General features: G+C 51.4%; 1 long non-coding RNA gene across 2 annotated transcripts; it reads right to left on the reverse strand.

Annotated features, from left to right (window-relative positions):
* Positions 1 to 775: 775 nt before the first annotated feature.
* On the reverse strand, positions 776 to 24,460 carry LOC140429312 (uncharacterized). 2 transcript variants are annotated; one of them, XR_011949035.1, is made up of 4 exons: positions 23,915 to 24,460; positions 20,411 to 20,532; positions 19,364 to 19,478; positions 776 to 1,988 (listed from the first exon to the last, which is right to left on the reverse strand). It is a non-coding gene; the product is annotated as an uncharacterized lncRNA (long non-coding RNA). The 2 variants fall into 2 exon arrangements; XR_011949034.1 differs by lacking the exon at positions 776 to 1,988 and having other exon boundaries at positions 19,170 to 19,478.
* Between the last annotated feature and the right edge of the window lie 1,281 nt (positions 24,461 to 25,741).

Genomic DNA, 25,741 nt, shown 5'->3' on the forward strand with positions numbered 1-25,741 from the left:
CCCAACATTGAGGGGCTAGGCCGACGGCGGAGGAATTTCCGCCCCGCCTGCTGGCGGAAACGGCCTTTGTTGCCCCGCCAGCTGGCGCGGAAATGACATATCGGGGCGGCGCATGCGCGGGAGCGTCAGTGGCCGCTGACAGTTTCCCACGCATGCGCAGTGGAGGGAGTCTCTTCCGCCTCCGCCATGGTGGAGACCGTGGTGGAGGCGGAAGGGAAAGAGTGCCCCCACGGCACAGGCCCGCCCGCGGATCGGTGGGCCCCGATCGCGGGCCAGGCCACCGTGGGGGCACCCCCTGGGGTCAGATCGCCCCGCGCTCCCCCCCAGGACCCCAGAGCCCGCCCGCGCCGCCTTGTCCCGCCGGTAAGGTCGTTGATTTAATTTACGCCGGCGGGACAGGCAATTTATCGGCGGGGCTTCGGCCCATCCAGGCCGGAGAATCCAGCGGGGGGGGGGGGCTCGCCAACCGGCGCGGCGCGATTCCCGCCCCCGCCGAATATCCAGTGCCGGAGACTTCGGCAACCGGCGGGGGCGGGATTCACGCCAGCCCCCCGGCGATTCTCTGACCCGGCGGGGGGTCGGAGAATCTCGCCCGATATTCCACAAATCATCACAGGGAGTTGCTGCAGGGCAAGATGTCGATGGTACACCCTGGGCGCCCGTTGAGGTGGGAGTGAAAGGTGATGGTGGTGGATGGGATTGAACGCATTGCTTCGCATCTTTTAATAGTACCAGAGTAATATTACAGTAATAATGCAACTTACAACAATTCCGGGGCTTTCTGACACAACCATCGGCCTTTATTTCAGTGACACAATTGGTGAGTTGATATGAAAAAGCAATCATAGAATTTACAGTGCAGATGGAGACCATTCGGCCCATCGAGTCTGCACCGGCCCTTGGAAAGAGCATCCTACCGAAGCCCATGCCTCCATCCCATCCTCGTAACCCGTAGGTAACACAATAGCATAGTGGTTCGCACTGTTGCTTCACAGCGCCAGGGTCCCAGGTTCAATTCCCGGCTTGGGTCACTGTCTGTGCGGAGTCTGCACGTTCTCCCCGTGTCTGCGTGGGTTTCCTCCGGGTGCTCCGGTTTCCTCCCACAAGTCCCGAAACACGTGCTGTTAGGAGAATTGGACATTCTGAATTCTCCCTCTGTGTACCCGAACAGGCGCCGGAATGTGGCGACTAGGGGCTTTTCACAGTAACTTCATTGCAGAGTTAATGTAAGCTGACTTGGGACAATAAAGATCATTATTATAACCCGGCACCCAACCCTTTGGACACCAAGGGCAATTTAGCACGGCCAATCCACCTAACCTGCACATCTTTGGACTGTGGGAGGAAACCGGAGCACCCGGAGGAAACCCACGCACACACGGGGAGGACGTGCAGACTCCGCACAGACAGTGACCCAAGTCGGGATTCGATCCCGGGACCCTGGAACTGTGAGGCAGCAGTGCTAACCACTGTGCCACCGTGCCGCCCACAAAAAGCATTCTTTACATACAGGAGGCGGTTGTCTGTCCCCATTACAAACCTTCCAGAATAATGAGCCTGTGATGTTTCTCCTCTGTTGCTGTTGACTGTGATCTTCACAGCACCAACAAACTATAACACACACCATGCCTCCCTCCTGCAGCCTGAGGCTCAAACCTGCCATTATTTTCACTCATAAATTGTGCAGAATTAATTTGTCATCCAGCTCTGGTCGACAGCAATGATTCTTCATATGCATTCTGTGAACCTGTCAGCTCCCCTCTCATCCCCTCTCTCTCTCTGTCAGCCGCTTCTGCCATCTGTGATTTGCGCCCATCGTTTGTTACATTACAAGCACAAAATGTCAAAGAGCTTTGCTGTCTTTGTCCTCCGATTGTCTGGCAGGATATCAGCTTGTCATTCATAATCTTTGCACACAAGGTGATAGTTCTGTGCGTCTGACATGGAAATAATATCCTGGTGAGAATGGGTGGAACCCGTGCTGGCACCTTCAGAGAGAGAGAGAGAGTCTGTTAATGGCATCGCTCCAGAGACACTCTGAGTGTGTGTATGTGTGTCTGAGTGAGTGTGTATCTGTGGGTGTGCATGTCTGAGTGAGTGTATCTGTGTGTGCCTCAGTGTGTGTGAGTGTGTGCATGTGTCTGAGTGAGTGTATATGTGTGTGTGTGTGTCTGAGTGTCTATGTGTGTGTGCGTGTGTATGGGTGAGTGTGTATGTGCGTCTGGGTGAGTGTGTATGTGTGTCTGAGTGAGTGTGTATCTGTGGGTGTGCATGTCTGAGTGAGTGTATCTGTGTGTGCCTCAGTGTGTGTGAGTGTGTGCATGTGTCTGAGTGAGTGTATATGTGTGTGTCTGAGTGAGTGAGTGTGTGTGAGTGTGTCTAAGTGAGTGTTGTCATAATATCCACGCATGTATATAATGAGATGCAGACAGACAGTGATTGACACACAGGATGACCAGTAAGCGCACATCACAGTGCAGCCAATCACCAGACAGGACACCACCACTATAAAGCCAGAGGGCACTAGGTTTCCCGCTCGCTGGACCCAGCCACTGAGACAGTCAGAGTCCACGAGCTAGCACAGTGCAAACACCAAGCGGTAGCTAGTTAGTCTGGTCAGGCTAGTACAAGGTCTCCAGTCAGTTCAGTATAGTGTTGACCCACAGTTAAAGATGTATGTTAGTTCTATCGTTCAATAAAACCATGTTGGATCTTCTACAGTGTTAGAGGTCTGCTTCTCGCATCACTGCATCAAGTGCAGTCCACACAGTGTGAGCGTGTGTCTGAGTGAGTATATATGTGTGTGTGTCTGAGTGTGTGTGAATGTCTCTGAGTGAGTGTGTGTGTGTCTCTGAGTGAGTGTGTATGTGTGTGTCTGAGTGAGTATATGTGCGTGTGTCTGGGTGAGTGTGTATGTGTGTCTGAGTGAGTATATGTGCGTGTGTCTGGGTGAGTGTGTATGTGTGTCTGAGTGAGTGTGTATCTGTGGGTGTGCATGTCTGAGTGAGTGTATCTGTGTGTGCCTCAGTGTGTGTGAGCGTGTGCATGTGTCTGAGTGAGTGTATATGTGTGTGTGTCTGAGTGTGTGAATGTCTCTGAGTGAGTGTGTGTGTGTGTCTGAGTGTGTGTGGGTGTGTCTGAGTGAGTGTGTATGTGTGTCTGAGTGAGTGTGTATGTGTGTGTCTGAGTGTGTGTGGGTGTGTCTGAGTGAGTATATGTGTGTGTGTCTGAGTGTGTGTGTGTGAGAGTGTGTGTGTGAGTGTGAGTGGGTGTGTGTGTCTGGGTGGGTGTGTATCTGTGGGTGTGCATGTCTGAGTGAGTGTATCTGTGTGTGTCTCAGTGTGTGTGAGCGTGTGCATGTGTCTGAGTGAGTGTATATGTGTGTGTCTGTGTGTGTGTGTGTCTGAGTGTGTGTATATGTGTGTGTGTCTGAGTGTGTGAATGTCTCTGAGTGAGTGTGTGTGTGTATCTGAGTGTGTGTGGGTGTGTCTGAGTGAGTGTGTATGTGTGTCTGAGTGAGTGTGTATCTGAGTGTGTGTGGGTGTGTCTGAGTGAGTGTGTATGTGTGTCTGAGTGAGTGTGTATGTGTGTGTCTGAGTGTGTGTGGGTGTGTCTGAGTGAGTATATGTGTGTGTGTCTGAGTGTGTGTGTGTGAGAGTGTGTGTGTGAGTGTGAGTGTGTGTGAGTGGGTGTGTGTCTGGGTGGGTGTGTATCTGTGGGTGTGCATGTCTGAGTGAGTGTATCTGTGTGTGCCTCAGTGTGTGTGAGCGTGTGCATCTGTCTGAGTGAGTGTGTGTGTGTGTGTGTCTGAGTGTGTGTCTGAGTGTGTGTATATGTGTGTGTGAATGTCTCTGAGTGAGTGTGTGTGTGTGTCTGAGTGTGTGTGGGTGTGTCTGAGTGAGTGTGTATGTGTGTCTGAGTGAGTGTGTGTGGGTGTGTCTGAGTGAGTATATGTGTGTGTGTCTGAGTGTGTGTGTGTGAGAGTGTGTGTGTAAGTGTGAGTGTGTGTGAGTGGGTGTGTGTGTCTGGGTGGGTGTGTATCTGTGGGTGTGCGTGTCTGAGTGAGTGTATATGTACGTGTGTGTCTAAGTGAGTGTGTCTGAGTGTGTGTGTGTCTGGGTGGGTGTGTGTGCGTGTGTCTGAGTGAGTGTATATGTGTGTGTCTGAGTGAGTGTGTATCTGTGGGTGTGCGTGTCTGAGTGAGTGTATGTGTGTGTGCCAGTGTGTGTATGTGTGCATGTGTCTGAGTGAGTGTATATGTATGTGTGTGTCTGAGTGTGTTTGTGAGTGTGTGTCTGAGTGTGTGTGTCTGAGTGTGTGCGTCTGAGTGTGTGCGTCTGAGTGTGAGTGAGTGTGTGTGTGTGAGCGTGAGTGTGTGTGTGAGTGTGTGTGTGTGTGAGTGTATTATATTAATAAGGCTCAGGGAGTCCAATGTAAGCAAAAGTAAACAACTTTTATTTTACAACAATTATCTACATGAGAACCTCACTGGGTACTCGCTCTCCCTCTCTCTCTCTCTCTCACACTCTCACACTCTCACACTCTCGCTCTCTCACTCTCGCTCTCTCACTCTCTCCCTCTCACTCTCTCCCTCTCACTCTCTCCCTCTCACTCTCTCCCTCCCTCTCACTCTCTCCCACTCCCACTCTCACTCTCATTCTCTCACACTCTCTCTCGCTCTCACACTCTCTCTCGCTCTCTCGCTCTCACTCTCGCTCGCTCTCACTCTCTCTCACTCTCTCTCTCTCACTCTCTCTCTCTCGCCCTCTCTCTCGCTCTCTCTCTCCCTTGTGCTCTCTCTTTCTCTCTCTCTCTCACTGTCTCACTCTCTCTCTCTCACTTGTCATAATATACACCAGTATATTATGGTGCAGACACTCACACACACACTGATGAACATCAAGAGACACAGCCTGAGTGAGACACATCCAGAGTGGGAATTTGGAACTTGGTAATTTGGTGCAGTGAGGTAATCAGGAAAGGTAAGTGGTAAGTCTAATTCTGCTGTTTTTCAGTCAAAAGTGCAGTGTGTAGATTAGTGTTTGATTGGCTGAAGCTGCCCCCACCCTAATTGCTGAGAGGCAGTTATCTGGCAGTCACCTGAGGCCGGTTTAGGGGCACAAAGGTACACATTGTATTCTTCTCTTTGAAGTTTAAGTAGTGTGAGTCATCCTGGTCAGCTAAAGTCTGTACAAAAGACAGACAGAAAGTGTACTCAGTAAGCGTTGCGCAGGTCAAAGAAACACAGCCAGAGTGAGACACATCCAGAGTGGGAATTTGGAACTTGGTAATTTGGTGCAGTGAGGTAATCAGGAAAGGTAAGTGGTAAGTCTAATTCTGCTGTTTTTCAGTCAAAAGTACAGTGTGTAGATTAGTGTCTGATTGGCCGAAGCTGCTCCCACCCTAATTGCTGAGAGGCAGTTATCTGGCAATCACCTGAGGCCTGTTTAGGGGCACAAAGGTACACATTGTATTCTTCTCTTTGAAGTTTAAGTAGTGTGAGTCATCCTGGTCAGCTAAAGTCTGTATAAAAGACAGCCAGAAAGTGCACTCAGTAAGCGTTGCGCAGGTCAAAGAGACACAGCCTGAGGGAGTAAGACACATCCAGATTGGGAATTTGAAACTTGGTAATTTGGTGCAGTGAGGTAATTCGGTACAGACTGGGAGAAGGTGCTTTGTCCCTACTGTTTTGTTCTCTCTCTTTCTTCTGGCCTGTAAATTCTAATCAGCAGGGAGAGAACCTGAGAACATCTGAGACCCTCGGAAGGTAAGTAAGTGCTTTTTACTCATTTTTACTTTTATTACCTTTTCAAATTGTGTGTGTGGGAGGGGGGAAACCGAAGTGACATCACAGAAAAGCTGTGACCTGATTGGCTGGTTGGGAATCTACACTAAATTGAAAAAATTAAGCATTGGTAACCTAGTTAAACATAATTACTTAATTATAATTTAGAGGGGTATCTAAGCCAGAGATCGGAGAGTACTGTATTTAGCTTTCACATTTATAGTAGAAATCTAGTGCTTGGAAACATATTGTTAACAGTAACTTTTTTTTTTTCATTTTAAATTTAATTTACTAATTAATTGATGCAATGTCAGTTAGAGGGGTGCAGTGCTCTGACTGTGAGATGTGGCAGGTCCAGGAGGCTTCCAGTGACCCGGGTGGCTTCATCTGCAGAAAGTGCACCCAACTGGAGCTCCTCACAGACCGCAAGGTTCGGTTGGAGCAGCAATTGGGTGCACTTAGGAGCATGCAGGTGGCGGAAAGCGTCATAGATAGGAGTTATATAAATGTGGTCACACCCAAGGTGCAGGCAGAGAAATGGGTGACCACCAGAAAGGGCGGGCAGTCATTGCAGGAATCCCCTGTGGTTGTCCTCCTCTCGAACAGGTATACCCATTTGGATACTGTCGGGGGGGATAGCCTATCAGGGGAAAACAGCAGCAGCCAGAGCAGTGGCACCACAGCTGGCTCTGATGTTCAGAAGGGAGGGTCAAAGCGCAGAAGAGCAATAGTCATAGGGGACTCTATAGTCAGGGGCACAGATAGGCGCTTCTGTGGATGTGAAAGAGACTCCAGGATGGTATGTTGCCTCCCTGGTGCCAGGGTCCAGGATGTCACCGAACGGGTAGAGGGCATCCTGAAGGGGGAGAGCAAACAGGCAGAGGTCATTGTACATATTGGTACTAACGACATAGACAGGAAGGGGCATGAGGTCCTGCAGCAGGAGTTCAGGGAGCTAGGCAGAAAGTTAAAAGACAGGACCTCTAGGGTTGTAATCTCGGGATTACTCCCTGTGCCACGTGCCAGTGAGGCTAGAAATAGGAAGATAGAGCAGCTAAACACGTGGCTAAACAGTTGGTGTATGAGGGAGGGTTTCCGTTATCTGGACCACTGGGAGCTCTTCCGGGGCAGGTGTGACCTACATAAGAAGGACGGGTTGCATCTAAACTGGAGAGGCATAAATATCCTGGCCGTGAGGTTTGCTAGTGTCACACGGGAGGGTTTAAACTAGTATGGCAGGGGGTGGGCACGGGAGCAATAGGTCAGAAGGTGATAGCATTGAGGGAGAACTAGGGAATAGGGACGGTGTGGCTCTGAGGCAGAGCAGACATGGAGAAGTTGCTGAACACAGCGGGTCTGGTGGCCTGAAGTGCATATGTTTTAATGCAAGAAGTATTACGGGTAAGGCAGATGAACTAAGAGCTTGGATTAGTACTTGGAACTATGATGTTGTTGCCATTACAGAGACCTGGTTGAGGGAAGGGCAGGATTGGCAGCTAAACATTCCTGGATTTAGATGTTTCAGGCGGGATAGAGGGGGATGTAAAAGGGGTGGCGGAGTTGCGCTACTGGTTAGGGAGAATATCACAGCTGTACTACGGGAGGACACCTCAGTGGGCAGTGAGGCTATATGGTAGAGATCAGGAATAAGAAGGGTGCAGTCACAATGTTGGGGGTTTACTACAGGCCTCCCAACAGCCAGCGGGAGATAGAGGAGCAGACAGGTAGACAGAATTTGGAAAAGAGTAAAAACAACAGGGTTGTTGTGATGGGAGACTTCAACTTCCCCAATATTGACTGGGACTCACTTAGTGCCAGGGGCTTAGACGGGGCAGAGTTTGTAAGGAGCATCCAGGAGGGCTTCTTAAAACAATATGTAGATAGTCCAACTAGGGAAGGGGCTGTACTGGACCTGGTATTGGGGAATGAGCCCGGCCAGGTGGTAGACGTTTCAGTAGGGGAGCATTTCGGGAACAGTGACCCCAATTCAGTAAGTTTTAAAGTGCTAGTGGACAATGATAAGAGTGGTCCTAGGGTGAATGTGCTAAATTGGGGGAAGGCTAATTATAACAATATTAGGCAGGAACTGAAGAACCTAGATTGGGGGCGGATGTTTGAGGGTAAATCAACATCTGACATGTGGGAGGCTTTCAAGTCTCAGTTGAAAGGAATTCAGGACCGGCATGTTCATGTGAGGAAGAAGGATAAATACGGCAATTTTCGGGAACCTTGGATAACGACAGATATTGTAGGCCTCATCAAAAAGAAAAAGGAGGCATTTGTCAGAGCTAAAAGGCTGGGAACAGACGAAGCCTGTGTGGAATATAAGGAGGATGAGAAGGGAGATTTAATAACGGGAGATGAGGAAATGGCTGAGGAACTGAACAGGTTTTTTGGGTCGGTCTTCACAGTGGAAGACACAAATAACATGCCAGTGACTGATGGAAATGAGGCTATGACAGGTGAGGACCTTGAAAGGATTGTTATCACCAAGGAGGTAGTGATGGGCAAGCTAATGGGGCTAAAGGTAGACAAGTCTCCTGGACCTGATGGAATGCATCCCAGAGTGCTAAAAGAGATGGCTAGGGAAATTTCAAATGCACTAGTGATAATTTACCAAAATTCACTAGACTCTGGAGTGGTCCCGGTGGATTGGAAATTAGCACACGTGACACCACTGTTTAAAAAAGGAGGTAGGCAGAAAGCGGGTAATTATAGGCCAGTGACCTTAACTTCGGTAGTAGGGAAGATGCTGGAATCTATCATCAAGGAAGAAATAGCGAGGCATCTGGATGGAAATTGTCCCATTGGGCAGACGCAGCATGGGTTCATAAAGGGCAGGTCGTGCCTAACTAATTTAGTGGAATTTTTTGAGGACATTAACAGTGCGGTAGATAACGGGGAGCCAATGGATGTGGTATATCTGGATTTCCAGAAAGCCTTTGACAAGGTGCCACACAAAAGGTTGTTGCATAAGATAAAGATGCATGGCATTAAGGGGAAAGTAGTAGCATGGACAGAGGATTGGTTAATTAATAGAAAGGAAAGAGTGGGGATTAATGGGTGTTTCTCTGGTTGGCAATCAGTAGCTAGTGGTGTCCCTCAGGGATCAGTGTTGGGCCCACAACTGTTCACAATTTACATAGATGATTTGGAGTTGGGGACCAAGGGCAATGTGTCCAAGTTTGCAGACGACACTAAGATAAGTGGTAAAGCAAAAAGTGCAGAGGATACTGGAAGTCTGCAGAGGGATTTGGAAAGGCTAAGTGAATGGGCTAGGGTCTGGCAGATGGAATACAATGTTGACAAATGTGAGGTTATCCATTTTGGTAGGAATAACAGCAAAAGGGATTATTATTTAAATGATAAAATATTAAAACATGCTGCTGTGCAGAGAGACCTGGGCGTGCTAGTGCATGAGTCGCAAAAAGTTGGTTTTCAGGTGCAACAGGTGATTAAGAAGGGAAATGGAATTTTGGCCTTCATTGCTAGAGGGATGGAGATTAAGACTAGGGAGGTTCTGCTGCAATTGTATAAGGTGTTAGTGAGGCCACACCTGGAGTATTGTGTTCAGTTTTGGTCTCCTTACTTGAGAAAGGACGTACTGGCACTGGAGGGTGTGCAGAGGAGATTCACTAGGTTAATCCCAGAGCTGAAGGGGTTGGATTACGAGGAGAGGTTGAGTAGACTGGGACTGTACTCGTTGGAATTTAGAAGGATGAGGGGGGATCTTATAGAAACATATAAGATTATGAAGGGAATAGATAGGATAGATGCGGGCAGGTTATTTCCACTGGCGGGTGAAAGCAGAACTAGGGGGCATAGCCTCAAAATAAGGGGAAGTAGATTTAGGACTGAGTTTAGGAGGAACTTCTTCACCCAAAGGGTTGTGAATCTATGGAATTCCTTGCCCAGCGAAGCAGTAGAGGCTCCTTCATTAAATGTTTTTAAGGTAAAGATAGATAGTTTTTTGAAGAATAAAGGGATTAAGGGTTATGGTGTTCGGGCCGGAAAGTGGAGCTGAGTCCACAAAAGATCAGCCATGATCTCATTGAATGGTGGAGCAGGCTCGAGGGGCCAGATGGCCTACTCCTGCTCCTAGTTCTTATGTTCTTATGTATGAAAGTAGGAAGGAACTTAAGCAAGGAGTCAGGAGGGCTAGAAGGGGTCACGTAAAGTCATTAGCAAATAGGGCTAAGGAAAATCCCAAGGCTTTTTACACGTACAGAAAAAGCAAGAGGGTAGCCAGGGAAAGGGTTGGACCACTGAAGGATAGGCAAGGGAATCTATGTGTAGTGCCAGAGGAAATGGGCGAGGTACTAAATGAATACTTTGCATCAGTATTCACCAAAGAGAAAGAATTGGTAGACGTTGAGTTGGAGAAGGGTGTGTAGATAGCCTGGGTCACATTGAGATCCAAAAAGACGAGGTGTTGGGCATCTTGAAAAATATTACGGTAGATAAGTCCCCAGGGCCTGATGGGATCTACCCCAGAATACTGAAGGAGGCTAGAGAGGAAATTGCTGAGGCCTTGACAGAAATCTTTGGATCCTCACTGTCTTCAGGTGATGTCCCGGAGGACTGGAGAATAGCCAATGTTGTTCCTCTGTTTAAGAAGGGTAGCAAGGATAATCCAGGGAACTACAGGCCGGTGAGCCTTACGTCAATGGTAGGGAAATTACTGGAGAGAATTCTTCGAGACAGGATCTACTCACATTTGGAAGCAAATGGACGTATTAGTGAGAGGCAGCATGGTTTTGTGAACGTAGAACATAGAACATAGAAAATACAGCACAGAACAGGACCTTTGGCCCACGATGTTGTGCCGAACCTTTGTCCTAGATTAATCATAGATTATCATTGAATTTACAGTGCAGAAGGAGGCCACTCGGCCCTTTGAGTCTGCACCGGCTCTTGGAAAGAGCACCCTACCCAAACTCAACACCTCCACCCAACACCAAGGGCAATTTTGGACACTAAGGGCAATTTATCATGGCCAATCCACCTAACCTGCACATCTTTGGACTGTGGGAGGAAACCGGAGCACCCGGAGGAAACCCACGCAGACACGGGGAGGATGTGCAGACTCCGCACAGACAGTGATCCAAGCCGGAATCGAACTTGGGACCCTGGAGCTGTGAAGCAATTGTGCTATCCACAATGCTACCGTGCTGCCCTTAAGAACAAATAAATCTACACTATATCATTTTACCGTAATCCATGTACCTATCCAATAGCTGCTTGAAGGTCCCTAATGTTTCCAACTCAACTACTTCCACAGGCAGTGCATTCCATGCCCCCACTACTCTCTGGGTAAAGAACCTACCTCTGATATCCCTCCTATATCTTCCACCTTTCACCTTCAATTTATGTCCCCTTGTAATGGTTTGTTCCACCCGGGGAAAAAGTCTCTGACTGTCTACTCTATCTATTCCCCTGATCATCTTATAAACCTCTATCAAGTCGCCCCTCATCCTTCTCCATTCTAATGAAAAAAGGCCTAGCACCCTCAACCTTTCCTTGTCAGACCTACTCTCCATTCCAGGCAACATCCTGGTAAATCTTCTTTGCACCTTTTCCAAAGCTTCCACATCCTTCCTAAAATGAGGCGACCAGAACTGTACACAGTACTCCAAATGTGGCCGTACCAAAGTTTTGTACAGCTGCATCATCATCTCACGGCTCTTAAATTCAATCCCTCTGTTAATGAACGCGAGCACACAATAGGCCTTCTTCACAGCTCTATCCACTTGAGTGGCAACTTTCAAAGATGTATGAACATAGACCCCAAGATCTCTCTGCTCCTCCACATTGCCAAGAACTCTACCGTTAACCCTGTATTCCGCATTCATATTTGTCCTTCCAAAATGGACAACCTCACACTTTTCAGGGTTAAACTGCATCTGCCACTTCTCAACCCAGCTCTGCATCCTATCTATGTCTCTTTGCAGCCGACAACAGCCCTCCTTACTATCCACAACTCCACCAATCTTCGTATCGTCTGCAAATTTACTGTCCCACCCTTCAACTCCCTCATCCAAGTCATTAATGAAAATCACAAACAGCAGAGGACCCAGAACTGATCCCTGCGGTACGCCACTGGTAACTGGGATCCAGGCTGAATATTTGCCATCCACCACCACTCTCTGACTTCTATCAGTTAGCCAGTTCGTTATCCAACTGGCCAAATTTCCCACTATCCCATGCCTCCTTACTTTCTGCAGAAGCCTACCATGGGGAACCTTATGAAATGCCTTACTAAAATCCATGTACACTACATCCACTGCTTTACCTTCATCCACATGCTTGGTCACCTCCTCAAAGAATTCAATAAGACTTAAGAAGAGGAGGTTGTGATTGATGCAGGTAGGGCAGTGGATGTTGTCTATATGGACTTCAGTCAGGCCTTTGACAAGGTCCCTCATGGTAGACTAGTACAAAAGGTGAAGTCACATGGGATCAGGGGTGAGCTGGCAAGGGGATACAGAACTGGCTAGGTCATAGAAGGCAGAGAGTAGCAATGGAAGGATGCTTTTCTAATTGGAGGGCTGTGACTAGTGGTGTTCCACAGGGATCGGTGCTGGGACCTTTGCTCTCTGTAGTATATATAAATGATTTGGAGGAAAATGTAACTGGTCTGATTGGTAAGTTTGCAGACGACACAAAGGTTGGTGGAATTGCAGATAGCGATGAGGGCTGTCAGAGGATACAGCAGGATTTAGATTGTTTGGAGACTTGGGCGGAGAGATGACAGATGGAGTTTAATCCGGACAAATGTGAGGTAATGCATTTTGGAAGGTCTAATGCAGGTCGGGAATATACAGTGAATGGTAGAACCCTCAAGAGTATTGAAAGTCAGAGAGATCTAGGTGTACAGGTCCACAGGTCACTGAAAGGGGCAACACAGGTGGAGAAGGTAGTCAAGAAGGCATACGGCATGCTTGCCTTCATTGGCCGGGGCATTGAGTATAAGAATTGGCAAGTCATGTTGCAGCTGTATAGAACCTTAGTTAGGCCACACTTGGAGTATAGTGTTTAATTCTGGTCGCCACACTACCAGAAGGATGTGGAGGCTTTAGAGAGGGTGCAGAAGAGATTTACCAGAATGTTGCCTGGTATGGAGGTCATTAGCTATGAGGAGCGGTTGAATAAACTCGGTTTGTTCTCACTGGAACGACGGAGGTTGAGGGGAGACCTGATAGAGGTATACAAAATTATGAGGGGCATAGACAGAGTGGATAGTCAGAGGCTTTTCCCCAGGGTAGAGGGGTCAATTACTAGGGGGCATAGGTTTAAGGTGCGTGGGGCATGGTTTAGAGGAGATGTACGAGGCAAGTTTTTTACACAGAGGGTAGTGGGTGCCTGGAACTCGCTACCGGAGGAGGTGGTGGAAGCAGGGACGATAGTGACATTTAAGTGGCATCTTGACAAATACACGAATAGGATGGGAATAGAGGGATACGGACCCAGGAAGTGTAGAAGATTTTAGTTTAGTAGGGCAGCATGGTCGGCACGGGCTTGGAGGGCCGAAGGGCCTGTTCCTGTGCTGTAATTTTCTTTGTTCATTGTTCGTTGTTCTTTGATATGCAGTGGGACCAATCAGCATACACAACACTGCAGCCAATCACCAGTGAGAGCACACGCACTATGAAGACAGGGGACAGGAGAGTTCCCGCTCATTCTAGTAGCAGCCAGCTCGGAGCACAGAGCTCACAGCCTGCAACACAGACATTCACCATGTGCTGAGTGCATCACCTGGTTAGGACTAGGCAAGGGTCAACAGTTAAAGCTGGTATTGCATTTACCCACAGTTCAAGTATGTTAATATAGTTAACCTTACAACAAAATAGAGTTGCACCACTTCCAGTGTTGGTGACCTGTTTGTGATCCAGAACACCCAACATATCATCACTCTCTCACGCTCTCTCTCACACTCTCTCACACTCACTCACTCTCTTCTCTGTCGGTTCCAGAGTGGCCGACTTTTATACCAGTACGGGTAAGCTACCCCGCCCCTAGCGGGGGAGCTCGTACTCCTCCAGAGCAGGGGGGAAACAATCACGCCCACACCGTGTGTCCCGTGCTGGTTGTTACAGATCACTCAACCTGTATTACAGCTCACTCAGCCTGTTACAGCTCACTCAGCCTGTTACAGCTCACTCAGCCTGTGTTACAGCTCACTCAGCCTGTTACAGCTCACTCAGCCTGTGTGTCTGTGTGTGATATCGAGTAAGTGTGACTAATGATGCAGGAGTTGCTTCCTGAACATTGAACCATGGGATGGGGCAAGCTTCTCTTTATTCCCTTTTAAATAAACAAGAAGAAATAACCAAATTAACCAATTAACAACCCCTTAAAGGGACAGTCGTTAAAACACAAACTTCAATTGAAACTTAGCAAATTTTTTAAAATTCATTCGCAGGGACGTGTGTGACAATCGATGGGGATTGAAATTGAACCAAGCCTTGAGGAGTAGCCCCTCAAATATGAGGAAGGGGCTTCATCCCGTTCTTCAATCTCATACAATAACAGATCGTTCGGGACAAAATTACAATTCCAGGCAGGTTTCCACAGTTACCTCGAACAGAGGGCGGACCTCCACCCGCGAGAGAGAGTTTCGTATTCCCGTGCATTCCATTCGATCCAGCTCCCCAAAGCCAAAGGCACACACTGAACCCCCCTCCTGCCCTTAATAGCTCGCCACAACCTTTCTCACCCAGAGACCAGTGTGAGGGCAATCACTGTTTGCTGCAAATTTGTCAGTCACTGATGGCGGTCATTACTCAAACATTCAATCATTAATTGATACGGTCACACATTATTAATTACTGTCGTTAATGGTTATTCTGAATGTTTCTTTTCTCAGGAATTTCTCTCGCTGTTACTTTGCACATTAGTCTTTCCAGCAGAGATCCAGGCCATTGGGCCCAGCTGCTCCTGCCCTGTGCTATCTCGCCCGAGCGGTATAATCGTGTTAATGGTTCCCCACCCACAGGAACATTCTCTGAAATGCAGCAGCATTGACAGAGCGGAAGACTGAACTTTCTCCATCAGCAGCCCAATCCCTGAGGAGCTTTATTATTGGGCGACATAGCTCACAGTAACGGCTTAACCTTAAACTAACCGAGCCCCTCAGCACCCCACCCCCGGCCATCGCCACCAGCCCTCGCCCCCCATCCTCCCTCCCCGGCTCTCACCCCCTACCACACCCTGACATGCCCTCAGGACGAGGGCCTGCAAGAAATCCCCTCCTGATTGTGTCAGCTGAGGGTCACTGGAAGCTGGCAGGGGTCCAAGTGAGAAAACCTGGAATCAGTCTGAGAATCGGGACAGCGAATTTCATACGGCATTCCGGCGCTGCACCGCGGGGGCGCGGCAACGAGGGGGCGCGGCACCGAGGGAGCACGAGGGAGCACTGCATGGAGGGAGCACTGCACCGAGGGAGCGCTGCACCGCGGGAGCACGAGGGAGCACTGCATGGAGGGAGCGCTGCACCGAGGGAACACTGCACCGCGGGGGCGCGGCAACGAGGGGGCGCGGCACCGAGGGAGCACTGCATGGAGGGAACACTGCATCGAGGGAGCACTGCACCAAGGGAGCACGAGGGAGCACTGCACTGAGGGAGCGCAACACCGAGGGAGCGCTGCACCGAGGGAACGCTGCACCGAGGGAGCACGAGGGAGCACTGCATGGAGGGAGCGCTGCACCGAGGGAACGCTGCACCGCGGGAGCGCTGCACCGTGGGAGCACTGCACGGGCACTGTACTGAGGGAGCACTGCACCGAGGGAGCGCTGCACCGAGGGAACGCTGCACCGAGGGAGCGCTGCACCGAGGGAACACGGCACGGGCGCTGTACTGAGGGAGCGCTGCACCGAGGGAACGCTGCACCGAGGGAGCACGAGGGAGCACTGCATGGAGGGAGCACTGCACCGAGGGAGCGCTGCACCGAGGGAGCACGAGGGAGCACTGCATGGAGGGAGCGCTGCACCGAGGGAACGCTGCACCGCGGGAGCGCTGCACCGTGGGAGCACTGCACGGGCACTGTACTGAGGGAGCACTGCACCGAGGGAGCGCTGCACCGAGGGAACGCTGCACCGAGGGAGCGCTGCACCGAGGGAACACGGCACGGGCGCTGTACTGAGGGAGCGCTGCACCGAGGGAACGCTGCACCGAGGGAGCGCTGCACCGAGGGAGCGCTGCACGGGCGCTGCACCGAGGGAGCACTGCACCGAGGGAGCGCTGCACCGAAGGAGTGCTGCACTGGGCAAGCACGAGGGAGCACTGCACTGAGAGAGCACTAGAGCGAGGGAACACTGCACCGAGGGAGCGCTGCACCGAGGGAGTACGAGGGAGCACTGCAATGAGGGAGCACTGCAATGAGGGAGCACTGCAATGAGGGAGCACTACACCGAGGGAACACTGCACCGAGGGAACGCTGCACCGAGGGAGCGTAGTACCGAGAGAGCACGAGGGAGCACTGCACTGAGGGAGCACTACACCGAGGGAACACTGCATCGAGGGAGTGCTGCATCGAGGGAGTGCTGCACCGAGGGAGCACTGCACCGAGGGAGCGCTGCACCGAGGGAGCGCTGCACCGAGGGAGCGCTGCACCGAGGGAGCGCTGCACCGAGGGAACACTGCATCGAGGGAGTGCTGCACCGAGGGAGCACTACATCGAGGGAACGCTGCACCGAGGGAGCGCTGCACCGAGGGAGCGCTGCACCGAGGGAGCGCTGCATTGAGGGAGTGCTGCACCGAGGGAGCACTACACTGAGGGAATGCTGCATTGAGGGAGTGCTGCACCGAGGGAGCATTACACCGAGGGAACGCTGCATCAAGGGAGCGCTGCACTGAGGGAGCGCTGCACCGAGGGAGCACTACACTGCGGGTACACTGCACCGAGGGAATGCTGCACCGAGGGAGTGCTGCACCGAGGGAGCACTACAGTGAGGGAACACTGCACCGAGGGAGCGCTGCACCGAGGGAGCGCTGCACCGAGGGAGCACTACACTAAGGGAACACTGCACCGAGGGAGCACTACACCGAGGGAACACTGCACCGAGGGAACGCTGCACTGAGGGAGCGCTGCACGGAGGGAGCAAGGCGGAGGGGGAGCCCCTCCTTGACGGAGCCCCCACCGAGGGAGCCCCACTACTGTGAGAAAGCTGCTCCCTGAGGGTGCCACAGTTAGTGAAAACTGAAATACAAAGAACAAAGAACAATACAGCAGAGGAACAGGCCCTTCGGCCCTCCAAACCTGCGCTGACCATGGTACCTGCCTAAACTAAAACCGTCTGCACTTCCAGTGTCCGGTCCTTTCCATTCCCACCCTATTCATGTATCTGTATAGATGTCCCTTAAATGCCGCTATTGAACCTGCTTCACCACCGTCCCAGGCGGCGCGTTCCATATATTTGCCCCCCTCTGTGTAAAAAAACTTGCCTCGCAAATCTGTTCTAAACTTTTCCCCAGGCACTTTAAACCTATGTTCCCATGTACTCGACTCTCCTAACCTAGGAAAGAGCATCTGACTATCCACTCTGTCCATGCCACTCATAATCTTGTAGACCTCTATCAGGTCGCCTCTCAACCTCCGTCGTTCCAGTGAGAACAGACCGAGTTTATCGAGCCTCTCCTCAAAGCTAATGCCCTCCATACCAGGCAACATCCTAGTAAACCGCTTCTGTACCCTCTCCACAGCATCCGCATCCTTCTGGTAGTATGGTGACCAGAATTGAACACTCTACTCCAAATGAGACCTAACTGAGGTCCTGTGCAGCTGCAACATGACTTGCCAATTTTTATATTCAATGCCCTGACCGATGAAGGCCAACATGCCTTATGCCTTCTTGACCACCTTATCCACATGCGTTGCAACATTCAGTGATCGGTGGACATGCGTGCCCAGATCTCTCTGCTTGTCATACTCACAAGAGTTCTACCATTTATTGTGTAATTCTGAAATGCATTGGACCTTCCACACTAGTCCGGATTAAACTCCATCAGCAATTTCTCCGCCCAAGACTCCAACCAGTTTATATCCTGCTGTATCCTCTGACAATCCTCTTCACTATCCGCAACTCCACCAATTTTTGTGTCGTCTGTGAACTTGCTAATCAGACCAGCTACATTTTCTTCAAAATGATTCATATACTTGATAGAGGTTTATAAGATGATCAGGGGAATAGATAGAGTAGACAGTCAGAGACTTTTTCCCCAGGTGGAACACACCATTACAAGGGGACATAAATTTAAGGTGAAAGGTGGAAGATATAGGAGGGATATCAGAGGTAGGTTCTTTACCCAGAGAGTAGTGGGGGCATGGAATGCACTGCCTGTGGAAGTAGTTGAGTCGGAAACATTAGGGACCTTCAAGCAGCTGTTGGATAGGTACATGGATTACGGGAAAATGATATAGTGTAGATTTATTTGTTCTTAAGGGCAGCACGGTAGCATTGTGGATAGCACAATTGCTTCACAGATCCATGGTCCCAGGTTCGATTCCGGCTTGGGTCATTGTCTGTGCGGAGTCTGCACGTCCTCCCCGTGTCTGCGTGGGTTTCCTCCGGGTGCTCCGGTTTCCTCCCACAGTCCAAAGATGTGCGGGTTAGGTGAATTGGCTAATGATAAATTGCCCTTAATGTCCAAATTGCCCTTGGTGTTGGGTAGAGGTGTTGAGTTTGGGTAGGGTGCTCTTTCCAAGAGCTGGTGCAGACTCAAAGGGCCGAATGGCCTCCTTCTGCACTGTAAATTCAATGATAATCTATGATTAATCTAGGACAAAGGTTCGGCACAACATCGTGGGCCGAAGGGCCTGTTCTGTGCTGTATTTTCTATGTTCTATGTTCTATGTTCTATGTTCTATATACACCACGAACAACAAAGGCCCCAGACGAACAACAATGGCCCCAGAGGGAGCTCTGGACAAAGGAAGCGCTGCATTGAGAGGTCAGTGCGTGGATGTGACGAATGTGGTATAAAATAGTTACTTTAGAGATATTAGTTATTGTAATGTAAATATAGGCCGGTCTGATTCTGTTAGTTCACAGACAAAGGATTTCAGAACGCATGGCACAGAAGGGGCAGGGGTGTCCAGTGGAGGAGAAAAGGATGCTGGGTAATAGGAGGCCAGAGGAAGGGATGAGAAGTGAGCCAATCAGGATGTATGGCCAGGTCAGGAGGGGTATAGGATGACCTATGGGAATCGTGTATGTGAAACTTGATGCCATTTGAATGTATTTGCAGAAATCCCTTTGTCTCCTTCTTCATTCGTTTCCCAGGGGTCCAGGAGACTGGTTTTGTGTTCTGTGTCTGTGAGAAACAAGTCAGACTTGCAAGTCAAATAAAAATAACTAATGCTATGTCTGCAAATCCATCTCGAGTTTTATTGAGGCCAGACTGACAGGTAAAGAATTAAGATTTCTCAGATGGTGTGCAGCAGCCTTCGACGGTTCACCCCTAAAGAAGTTCCAGACTGGCGGAGCATTGCCTGGATTCTGTTAGTCACTGAGCCCCCTGCCCCACCCCCACACTCCTGCCATTGGTTCGCCATAATTAATGGCAACTATAATACCCACCATTCCCGGTGTTGCTGGTAACTCATCAAATGAGGCATGCCATGCATTCTTGGCATCAAATTCTAGGCCTCTTGATCCGCGGATTGTCAATTCCCAGACTGTTGCTCTTCTGAGTCTGTGCGAGGATATAAAGGGGAAGAATTTATCTGTCTTTGATCTCCCAGATTTGTTCACGGGAGCATTCAGGAGGTGAAGGTTTCACTCCAGAAGACTTGTGATGAATCCAGGATCGTCAGCTAATTCCCCCCTCCCCCCCCCAGGGAGTCCACCCTCCCCAACCTTCCGCAGCAGCTGAGACCTTTCAAAGCGTTTGCATAGAAATAAACTTGTTGATGTCATTTTTATGCGTGTGGCTGCTCCAACGATAAACGAGCCCTGCCTTTCTAAATATATCCATTGGTTCCCCCTCAGGCTCGCAGTCGGGATGAAAGAGGAGAGAAAAAGTGGCGGCCTCTCTTTTGATTTTCGGTGGGAGCGTTCACTGTTGGGAGTTCTGACGGATTATGGGCAACGGCCTATTTAAGCCGGCGCTTCAGGGATCGTCTCTTGGCTTGCGCGCAAGGAATGAACTTAACTCGCCTGGGCACCAATTAATGCAGACTGTGACGGAGCCACGATCAGAAAAATAAAAACAGCCTTTGATTGTGTGGCTTTCGATGTGGTCTTGCCGGGTACAACACACAGGCGTTGGTGAGCTGCCTGCCATCAATGTGATAGACTGGGTTTCCAGAGCAAACAGGCTGAATCCTCCCACTTTACGCTCCTAAGTCCTCTCAGCCTCTGAAGGTCAAACTAATGCATATTATATGATAACGCTGGTAACTCAGCATAGCTCCTGCTGCTCCGGGAAGTAATTGCAAACAATAAAACTGCAATTTGATTTACAGATGGAGATCCCCTGGGTTAAAATACAGAGTCTTGAAGCAGACCGTTATTCAAATGCATTCCATTCGCACAGATCGCTTCTTGTCACAAACAGGAGGAGGCCATTCAGCCCCTCTGGGCTGTTCCAGTATTCAGTTGGATCCTGGCTGGTTTCTACCTCACCTGGAGTTTATCTGCCTCCTGTCAACGCCGTCCCGACAAAAACTCTATCGAGCACACTTCTGAATTCTCCGCTGAACCGGGTTTTTCGCTGTTGACCGGTGTGGCTGGTTCATCCTGTCGGTCTGTTGGTTAAGGGGTAAATATTGAGCAAAACACCAGGAGGGTTCCTCTGCTCCTCTGGGATAGGTTACTGTGGGATCTTCGCCATCCACCAGCCAGCCGGGTCCCAATTCACCCTCAATACCCCTCACCCTGACACTCCTCACCCTCGATACCCCACACCCTCGAAACCCCACACCCTCAATACCCCTCACCCTCAATACCCCTCACCCTGACACTCCTCACCCTCGATATCCCACACCCTCGAAACCCCACACCCTCAATACCCCTCACCCTGACACTCCTCACCCTCGATACCCCACACCCTCGATACCCCACACCCTCAATACCCCACACCCTCAATACCCCACACCCTGACACGCCTCACCCTCGATACCCCACACCCTCGATACCCCACCCTCAATACCCCACACCCTGACACACCTCACCCTCGATACCCCACACCCTGACACTCCTCACACTCGATACCCCTCACCCTCGATACTCCTCACCCTCAATACCCCTCACCCTGACATTCCTCACCCTCAATGCTCCTCACCCTCGATACCCCTCACCCTGACACTCCTCACCCTGACACTCCTCACCCTCGATACTCCACACCCTCAATACCCCTCACCCTGACACTCCTCACCCTGACACTCCTCACCCTGACATTCCTCACCCTGACACTCCTCACCCTCAATACCCCACACCCTCAATACCCCTCAGCCTGACACTCCTCACCCTCGATACCCTTCACCCTGACACTCCTCACCCTCGATACTCCTCACCCTCAATACCCCACACCCTGACACTCCTCACCCTGACATTCCTCATCCTGACACTCCTCACCCTCAATACCCCACACCCTCAATACCCCTCACCCTGACACTCCTCACCCTCAATACCCCTCAGCCTGACACTCCTCACCCTGACACTCCTCACCCTCGATACTCCTCACCCTCAATACCCCTCACCCTGACACTCCTCACCCTCAATACTTCTCACCCTCCATAATCCTCACCCTCGATACTCCTCATCCTCGATACCCCATGTCCTCGATACACCACACCCTCTATACACCTCGCCCTTGATTCCCCTCACCTTCGATACTCCCTCGATTCTCCCCACCCTCTGGATTCTCCTCACCCTCGATACGCCTTACCCCGATACTCCTCACTCTCAATACTCCTCACCTTCGATACTCCTCACCCTCAATACTTCTCTCCCTCCGTAATCCTCAACCTCGATACTCCTCACCCTCAATACTCCACACCCTCGATAGTCAACACCCATAATACTCCTCACCCTGATATCCCTCACCCTCGATACTCCTCAGCCTCGATTCTCCTCTCCCTTGATGCTCCTCATCCTCGACACCCCATGTCCTCGATACTCCTCACCCTCAATATTCCTCACCCTCGATTCACTTCACCCTCGATACTCCTCACCCTCAATATTCCTCACCCTCGATTCACTTCACCCTCGATAATCCTCACCCTGATACTCCTCACACTCGATACTCCTAACCCTGATACTCTTCACCCTCAATACCCCCACACTCGATACTCCGAGGGTGAGGGTATCGATGGTGTGGAGTATCGGGGGTGAGGTGTGTGGAGGGTGAGGGGTTTGGAGGGTGAATCATAGAAACATAGAATTTACAGTGCAGAACCAGGCCATACGGCCCAAATGACCTCCTTCTGCACTGTAAATTGTATGATTCTATGATTCACCCTCCAAACTCCTCACCCTCCACACATCTCACCCTCGGTACTCCCCACAACGATATTCTCACCCTCAATACTCCTCACATTCAATAATCCTCAACCTGATGCTCCTCAACCTCAATACTCTCACCCTCGATACTCCTCACCCTCGATGCTCACTCGAATCTCCTCACCCTCGATTCCCCTCACACTCGACATGCCTCACCCACAATACTCCACACCATTGATACCCTCACCCTCTATAATCCTCACCCTCGATACTCCTCACCCTCGATACTCCTCACCCTCGATAATCCTCACCCTCGATAATCCTCACCCTCGATAATCCTCACCCTCGATAATCCTCACCCTGATACTCCTCACCCTCGATACTACTCACCCTCAATACTTCTCTCCCTCAATAATCCTCACCCTCGATAATCCTCACCCTCAATAATTCTCACCCTCAATACTCCACACCCTCGATACTCTTTACCCTCAATACTCCTCACACTCAATACTCCTCACCCTCGATAATCCTCACCCTCGATACTCCTCGCCCTCGATACTCCTCACCCTCGATACTCCTCACCCTCGATACTCCTCACCCTCGATACTACTCACCCTCAATACTACTCACCCTCAATAATCCTCACCCTCGATAATCCTCACCCTCAATAATTCTCACCCTCAATACTCCACACCCTCGATACTCTTTACCCTCAATACTCCTCACACTCAATACTCCTCACCCTCGATAATCCTCGCCCTCGATACTCCTCGCCCTCGATACTCCTCACCCTCGATACTCCTCACCCTCGATACTCCTCACCCTCGATACTCCTCACCCTCGATACTACTCACCCTCAATACTTCTCTCCCTCAATAATCCTCACCCTCGATAATCCTCACCCTCATTAATTCTCACCCTCAATACTCCTCACCCTCGATACTCCTTACCCTCAATACTCCTCACACGCAATACTCCTCACCCTGATATTCCTCACCCTCGATATTACTCACCTTCAATAACTCTCACCCTCAATAATCCTCACCCTCGATACTCCTCGCCCTTGATATGCCTCACCCACGATTCTCCTCACCCTCAATATGCCTTTGATTCTCCTCACCCTCGATACTCCTCACCCTCAATGCTCACTCTATTCTCCTCACCCTCGATTCCCTTCACACTCGACACGCCTCACCGCCAATACTCCACACCATCGATACCCTCACCCTCGATGATCCTCACCCTCGATACTCCACACCATCGATACTCCACACCCTCGATGATCCTCACCCTCGATACTCCTCACCCTCGATACTCCTCACCCTCGATACGCCTTTGATTCTCCTCACCCTCGATTCTCCTCACCCTCAATATGCCTCACCCTCGATACTCCTCATCTCTATATGCCTCACCCTCGTTACTCGTCACTCGATTCTCCTCACCCTCGATTCGCCTCACCCAAGATACTCCTCACCCTCAATACTCCTCACCCTCAATGCTCCTCACCCTCGATACTCCTCACCCTCGCTACTCCTCACCCTCGCTACTCCTCACCCTTGATACTCCTCACCCTCGCTACTCCTCACCCTCGATACTCCTCACCCCCTCGATACTCCTCATCCCAGCACCCCTTGCATTTCTCTGTGTGGGAAGCAAGCTGGACCCCACTTAAAATCCAGCACCTACTGTGTGGAATATCTGCACCAACCGGGACCGCACATTTTTCAGGAGGAAGCCTTTCCAAACGAGGCGTATTTGCTGATCAGTGGGCTGCGCACGTTCCCCGTATTGAGTCAGTCCTGGTTGCCGTGTGGGCTTCTGAAAGAACTCGGGAGGATTTTGCATTTTCCGAGCTTTGCTGGAGGCAGATTTATTTCACCCCCGTCATTGTTCCTGGTGCAGGCCGAGTCCCAATCTGTCAATAAAACCTATCAGACGTGACGGTGTTCAGCTGCTTGAGGCACTCTCTCGCGACCTGAAGCCAGCGTCTGTATCATTAGCCACCTGAGCCTTAAAGCAATATTTTCACAGTCACAGTGAGGCACCGCGGTGGTCAGCATTTCGGAAAATAAATACGCTGCCGTTTGCTAGGCCATTAACGAGCTGAGAATCCGGTACAAGGTGATCAGGTCACTCCCTCCCGTGACCTCCGACAGCCCTTCACTATCCCTGCGCTCCTCCAGAATTCCGGCCTCGCCCTACTTTTCGCCAAACCAAAGGCGAAATAGTCAGGGTGCTGGAAATTTGAAATACAATCAGAAAATGTGGGGAATACTCAGCAGGCCGGTCAGCGTCCGTGGAGAAATGAGCAGAGTTGACGATTCGGATCGAGGACCTTCCTTCAGAATGGTTTCAATCGCTCTGCCATTGGCAGCCGTGCCTCGGGCAGCCTGGGCCCGAAGCTTTGGAATTCCCTCCCTAAACCGGTCCACCCCGCTCCCCCCTCCCCTTCATGTTGATGGGTAGCAATGGTGGACTGGTGGGTGGTGGCCAGGAGGCCCGGACTGGTGAGTGCTGGGCAGGAGGCCCGGACTGGTGGGTGCTGGGCAGGAGGCCCGGACTGGTGGGTGCTGGGCATGAGGCCCGGACCAGGACAGGTGGCTGCTGGGCATGAGGCCCGGACCCGGACTGGTGGGTGCTGGGCAGGAGGCCCGGACAGGTGAGTGCTGGGCAGGAGGCCCGGACCCGGACTGGTGAGTGCTGGGCAGGAGGCCCGGACCCGGACTGGTGGGTGCTGGGCAGGAGGCCCGGACCAGGACTGGTGAGTGCTGGGCAGGAGGCCCGGACTGGTGAGTGCTGGGCAGGAGGCCCGGACTGGTGAGTGCTGGGCAGGAGGCCCGGACTGGTGAGTGCTGGGCAGGAGGCCCGGACTGGTGAGTGCTGGGCAGGAGGCCCGGACCAGGACTGGTGAGTGCTGGGCATGAGGCCCGGACCAGGACTGGTGAGTGCTGGGCAGGAGGCCCGGACCAGGACTGGTGGGTGCTGGGCATGAGGCCCGGACCAGGACTGGTGAGTGCTGGGCAGGAGGCCCGGACTGGTGGGTGCTGGGCAGGAGGCCCGGACAGGTGAGTGCTGGGCAGGAGGCCCGGACCAGGACTGGTGAGTGCTGGGCAGGAGGCCCGGACCCGGACTGGTGGGTGCTGGGCAGGAGGCCCGGACAGGTGAGTGCTGGGCAGGAGGCCCGGACCCGGACTGGTGGGTGCTGGGCAGGAGGCCCGGACAGGTGAGTGCTGGGCAGGAGGCCCGGACCTGGACTGGTGAGTGCTGGGCAGGAGGCCCGGACCCGGACTGGTGGGTGCTGGGCAGGAGGCCCGGACAGGTGAGTGCTGGGCAGGAGGCCCGGACCTGGACTGGTGGGTGCTGGGCAGGAGGCCCGGACAGGTGAGTGCTGGGCAGGAGGCCCGGACCTGGACTGGTGAGTGCTGGGCAGGAGGCCCGGACCAGGACTGGTGGGTGCTGGGCAGGAGGCCCGGACCAGGACTGGTGGGTGCTGGGCAGGAGGCCCGGACCCGG

This window comes from Scyliorhinus torazame, chromosome 1 (genome assembly GCF_047496885.1).
Source record: "Scyliorhinus torazame isolate Kashiwa2021f chromosome 1, sScyTor2.1, whole genome shotgun sequence".
Taxonomy (NCBI): domain Eukaryota; kingdom Metazoa; phylum Chordata; class Chondrichthyes; order Carcharhiniformes; family Scyliorhinidae; genus Scyliorhinus; species Scyliorhinus torazame.